Source organism: Rhinatrema bivittatum, chromosome 9 (assembly GCF_901001135.1).
Source record: "Rhinatrema bivittatum chromosome 9, aRhiBiv1.1, whole genome shotgun sequence".
NCBI classification, from domain to species: Eukaryota; Metazoa; Chordata; class Amphibia; order Gymnophiona; family Rhinatrematidae; genus Rhinatrema; species Rhinatrema bivittatum.
Window position 1 is genome coordinate 209,018,774 of NC_042623.1, and position 6,000 is coordinate 209,024,773.

Consider the following 6,000-nt stretch of genomic DNA (forward strand, 5'->3'; position numbering starts at 1 on the left):
CACACCTTTCTGTGAATTCAAGGAAGGCCACTCCACTTTTCCAATGCTGGGGTAGCTTGCAGTTCACATACATTTAACCAAGGGAAGACTAGCATCAGAAACATAAAGGCAGGATGCAAAGGTGCCATATTTGCCCCATATGGTAATACCAGGGGACACCTTAACTTGAAGCTCCTGAAAAATAGGACCACAAAGTACTGTCACAGCAGGTCAACCACACAAACACTCAACATCTAAAAATTGCATCAGCTTTGTCATAACAACACTTACACACTACACACCTTCTAAAGACCTCTTAAAGTATTGGGACAATCTTCAAGCTCTTGGGGACACTGCACCTTCAGTGGCCCCCTCTCCATCCTCAGCTTCTTCCTCTCTGTCTGTCTGCTTACAGTTACCTCTTCCAGCCTGGGAAGATCCCAAGGAACACAAATTTGTGCTGACCTTTACTGGTGCAAGGGCCAGGAAGCCTCTGGTGTAATCTGCAGAGTGAAGTTGGCTTTTTAGCAGGCTAAAGGTGTACTTAAATAGGGAGCTGATGGAGTGAGGAGCAGAGAAGGGATAAAGGGAAGGATGAAGGAAGGGAGTTAGCAGTCAGGCCAACAATGGATACCCATTAAATGTTAGACGCTATGAAGACATCAGTAGCATCAAAGACGACAATAACTCCAGCACCCATGCAGTACAACCCCCAACTCCTGACCAAAGGGGGCTCTGGCTTAATATATGAGCATCATGACAAGGACCCATGGGGCCCATAGACTGTGAGCAGAGAAAGAGGGAGTTTGTGGCCCCAGGACAAAAAGTGCACCTCTGTGTGCAGGAAACCCACTGAAAAGGGGTTACATAATTAAGCGTGAACCAAAAAGAAGAGTTGACGTATATAAAGAGAGAGAGGACTAACTAATGCCAGTCATGGCTCCTGCTATTTTCTGGAAGGAGTCAGTAGCCAAATAATGCAGATCAGTCATCACTTTCACCTTACCAAGCAAGCTGTAAGGGTGGCCTTTCTGAGAGGTCACACGGCCACGCATCTTGTTACACAATTGGGTGTTGGCAGCTTTGTTCAGGTTGAATCTACTCAGGTGCACTCAGTCAGTTCCTTTACATTTGCCCAGAGGTAGAATATTTTCCTGCAGGATGCTCAGCATGTCCTGTAATATGCAGAAAGCAGTACATGTCTCTTACCGTATAAAAAGGGCACCGGGGTATGCCCTTTTTATACAGGGTGCTGTTAAATGTAAGAAATGTGTCGAGTGACCACCTCCTTTCCTCCAGACTAGGTGCTGCATCAATCACATTACTGTCTCTTTAAAAGAAGCAAGGAGGTTGCAAATGGAACTTTTCCCATCTTACCTCTGGCACTTTTTTCTGATTACATTCCAACTGAATCAGAAAAAAAATATAAAAGTAAACAATAGCATGGCTAGGTTCTAACATTTTTCTTTGGGAGGATAAGAAAAAAAAAAAACTTTTCTTCCCATAGGGAATAATTGGAGTTAAAAAAAGCAAAAGATGCCAGCTGGACTAGCTCCTGCTCTGAGCAAAAGCAAAATATATTTGGAGTAAAGGCCTTGGAGAGTAGGGAGAGAGGGGGAATGAAAAAATATTACATATCTAGGTGGGTGAATATATTTTTTATTTATATTCTGCTTTTTGGCTCTTTAAAGCAGATTATATTCAAGTAGTCCACAGAAAACTCACAGTCTAAATGTGTCCAAGGTCACAAGAAGCAGAGGTAACATGACTTGCCCAAGGTCGCAAGAAGCAGCAGTGGGATTTGAACACTGGCTGCCACGGCTTCTCCTCCACTCCATAAGCCACTAGGAGGCCGGAGTAGAGCCAGATGATATAAAGCACAGGCAGGCTCCATCTCCTGATTTCTCTAAATATCTTTTACTTCCAGTCCTTTTCTTGTAACATGGCATGTTACTTATACATACAAGGCTTTAGCAAGGAGATAACATGCAACTATTCAATACCCTACTCCATAAACCCTCCCACCCACATCTAAATCACCCATACCCCTTCTCTAAATATCTTTATTTGAGCCTTTACAAATACTTTTTTGAGAGCTTGAAAACACACCTATATTCCTTTTTACAGCAGTTGATATTCAACAGAATCCAATATGTGGCTGTTATTCAGCTCCTAGCAGGTGGGGGTAGTGATTTAACCCCAAAAGTAAATGCAGATTTGGGGAAATAGGCCTGTATGATCTACAGAGGCTACAGCAATAGAAAGAAAAATTATCTGTCAAGTGTCATATGAGTGCAGAAGGTTTGTGTTATCTGGCCCGTCCCACTAATGTCATGCAAAAACCAGGAGGCAGCTTTCTAGTCTGATATCATAAGATTGCAAATGATAGATATTATGCTAACCACAATATAGTCTATAAAATAATGAGCAGAATGGAACAGTTATTTCTTTCAAAAACTATAAAGACAAGGGAACATGCTGTGAAGTTACTAAGTAGTACATTTAAAACAAATAGGAGAAAATGTTTTTTCACTCATTGTCACAGGACATGGTGAAAGCTATTAGTGTAACTGGGTTTAAAAAAAAGTTTGGACAAGTTCCTGGAGGGAAAGTCCATAAACCATTATTAAGGTGGACTTGGAGAAATCCACTGTTTATCCCTGGGATATGCAGCAAGGAATCTTTTTACTTTTGGGATCCTACCAGGTACTTGTGACCTGGCTTGGCCACTGCTGGAAACAGGATGCTGAGCTTCATGGACCCTTGATCTGACCCAGTATGGCAAATCTTATGTTCTTATGTACTTGACTCATACAGGTTAGACCGTTACATTCAGGGCTTGGTTCACCAAGTGTTTTTCTCCATAGACCTAGAGAGGGCAATTTTTAAAGTTCCCACTTTGTTTGTAGGGGATAACATACCATTGACCACATGTTCCTGCCTTGTGATCCAGGTCCTGCTGCTGAATCCTGTCGCCTGTTGACATCCTCCAGCATGGCTCCTGGCATTGGGCTTCTCCTCAACATCCCACTCTATCTAGGGAGCTCAGCTATTTCAGGGTTTTGTAGACCTGGAGGCTTCTTGAACGTTATGTGGTGCTGGCTGATGATGTCTCTGGAATTCGTTGCTGGAGGATGTGGTAAGCGCTATTAGTTTAGCTGAGTTTAAAAAAGGCTTGGACCAATTACTGGGAGAAAAGTACATAAACTATTAAGGTGGATTTGGGGAAATCCACTGCATGGAATCTATTGACCTTAGGAATCCTGCCAGGTACTTGTGGCTTGGATTGGCCACTGTTTGACAGGATGCTGTGCTTGATGGACCTAGGTCTGACCCAATATGGCAAACTTACGTTCCTTTCTCAGTATTACTCCAATATATATATCTGTTTGATTTTGTTTTTAAAATAGTTCAGGGTGTGTTTATTTCGGGATTCCCTAATTTTGGAGTTAATGCGCACTAAAGGGACTTAGTGCGCACTAACTGAAAAAGTTACCAGTATGTTAAAAAGTATCAATTGGGGGCGCAGTTCGTTAGATAGATGGATGACTCTGCATTCCCATTGGCTGTCTCTTTAATTACTTGTTTGTGTTGCCAAGGTTGCAAGGTGATGTTTGGGGATGGTCAGTGCCTAGTAATATGTGTAAACAAACAAGTGATATAATAATAGCATCAAATTCTAATCAGCAAAAGCACACACACACACACACACAAAAGGCTGCCTCTCTCATTAGTCACCACCTCAGTCTCGATGCCATCTTTCAAGTCATACAGTCACCTTAGTCATTCCCCCTCTCACCAGTCACCCCCCCCCCCCACATACCCTCTCTCTCACCTCAACCAGTCTGTCTCCCACCTGTCACCCCATACAGTCATCCACCATTCACTACCCTTCTCACCAGTCACTGCCCACATACCAGGCTGCCTCTCTCTGTCACCAGTCAATATTCACCACTCCAACCAGTCTCTCTCCAACCTGTCACCCCATGGAATCACCCATCACACCCTCTCTCACCAGTCATCCCCACACACTTCAGGCTGTCTCTTTCTCACCAGTCACCACTCCAACCAGTCTCTCTCCCACTTGTCACTTCATAGTCACCTCAGTCATTGTTCCTCTCACCCCCACACACACAGCAGATTGCTTCTCTCACCAATCACCACTCCAACCAGTCTCTCTCACACCTGTCAACCCATACAGTTAACCCAGTCACTCACCATCTCACCAGTGACCCCTATATCCATCAGGGGAATTCAAAGTATGCATATCTCAAAATGCCAGGGTCCCTTTCCTAAAAGACAAAGGGATTGGCAAATTCAAAATATGCATTTGCATTACATGCTTTGATTTTTTTTTTTTTTTTTAAATAGAACTTGATGGTAATATTACATCACTTGTTTGTTTACATTTGTTACTAGGCACTGGCCCTCCTCCCATAATCTTGCAACCTTGGCCATACAAACAAGTAACTAAGGAGACAGCCAATGGGAATGCAGAATCATACCTCTAGCTAATAAACTGCTCCCCCAATTGATATTTTTTCAGTTAGCATGCACTAAGTCCTATTAGTGCACAATAACACAAAATACCAATTTTTATGAAATTTCTTTTTTTTTTTTTGTTTTACGGCCTTACCAAAACAGGATGAAGTACACAATTTTTTTGCCATTTTCTAATTCATAAAAACAACTGAACACCTCTAGTATATATAGAAGCCCGATCCACTCACCAGGTGCTTTAGCCACAGGTGAGTTGCTTCTGCTCCCGAGTCTCTTTGCTGTTCCTGTTTCTGCCTACTCCTTGTGACCTGGCCTTGTTTCTGACCTCATGCTGCTCACTGCCTGCCCTGACTTTGGATTGTCTTTTGCCTGTGCATGAACGCTGCCTGCCCTGACCTCGGTCTTACCCTCACCTGTGTATGTACACTGCCTGTTCCAACCTCAGCCGGTCTGACTACTCCTCTGCCTCTTGCTAATGCACTGTGTCTCAGGGTCCCACCCATCAGCTGCAACCTGTGAGAGCCTACCTATCTCCGTTGGAGGTTGTCTTGTGCCCTGGATTTTCATTTCATTTTATTATTCTTAATATCCTGCTTGGATCCTCACTGCAGCCCTAGGACCCTCCTCCCCCAGTATGTCACAGCTGTGACAGCAGGCCAGCAGGTGCTTTGTACCAGTGGTCCTATAAGCACATTTTCAAAGTGAAATTTCCTAAGGATTTTTCCATTGAAAATTCAGGGGATGTCCAATACCAATGGGTCTTTCCACACCTGTGGACATTGCATGTGCCATACAACAGATGCAAAGCTGGTGCCATGTGGCCTAAGAGCAGATTTATAATGAAACCCTCTGCACGTTGCTTGCTGGCCCCACCTTCTCCGTACCGTCCAACTGCCCCTTTGCGGTGCAGGTGAAATAAGCCACACTTTGAAACAATGCAGGTACTTTTATCTGCAGATGGGGGGAGGGCAATCTTCACCTGGTAAGATTTACCTGGGTAACTAAGCAGTTACACAAGTAACACCTTTTGAAAATTTGCCACAGAATGAGATGAGAGCCTCAGTCAAGCAGATCCTTGGATCGAGGTATCACATCTGCAGTGCTTTGATGCTGAGGTGTACGAAATCATCCGGTACCTGCACACACAAGCTGCAGTGTCCTACTTACCGGTTGTCTTATACGACTTTTGGTAAATAGAAATAAGCATTACGAAACTCAACAAATTTAGACATGTTAACATCACTCCTCCTGAACCCCCACAAATAACCCTTACATTTTAATGTTGTTTTCAGGAAAAGGTTAAAGAAATGGAAATTAAGTTCTATACAGCTTGCTTCTTACTACCCATAATCCTAAACAATCTGTGACATGCTGCAAACAGCTGCCTACTCTGGCCTGGGAAGGACAAAAGATAAGGGAAATTACTAAAAGAAATGGGAAGGGCAGGGCAAAGGGTGACATAGGGGTGTGTGTAAGAGTCCATACAACCTAGCATGGGAAGGTCTCCGGCAAGGAGTTCCT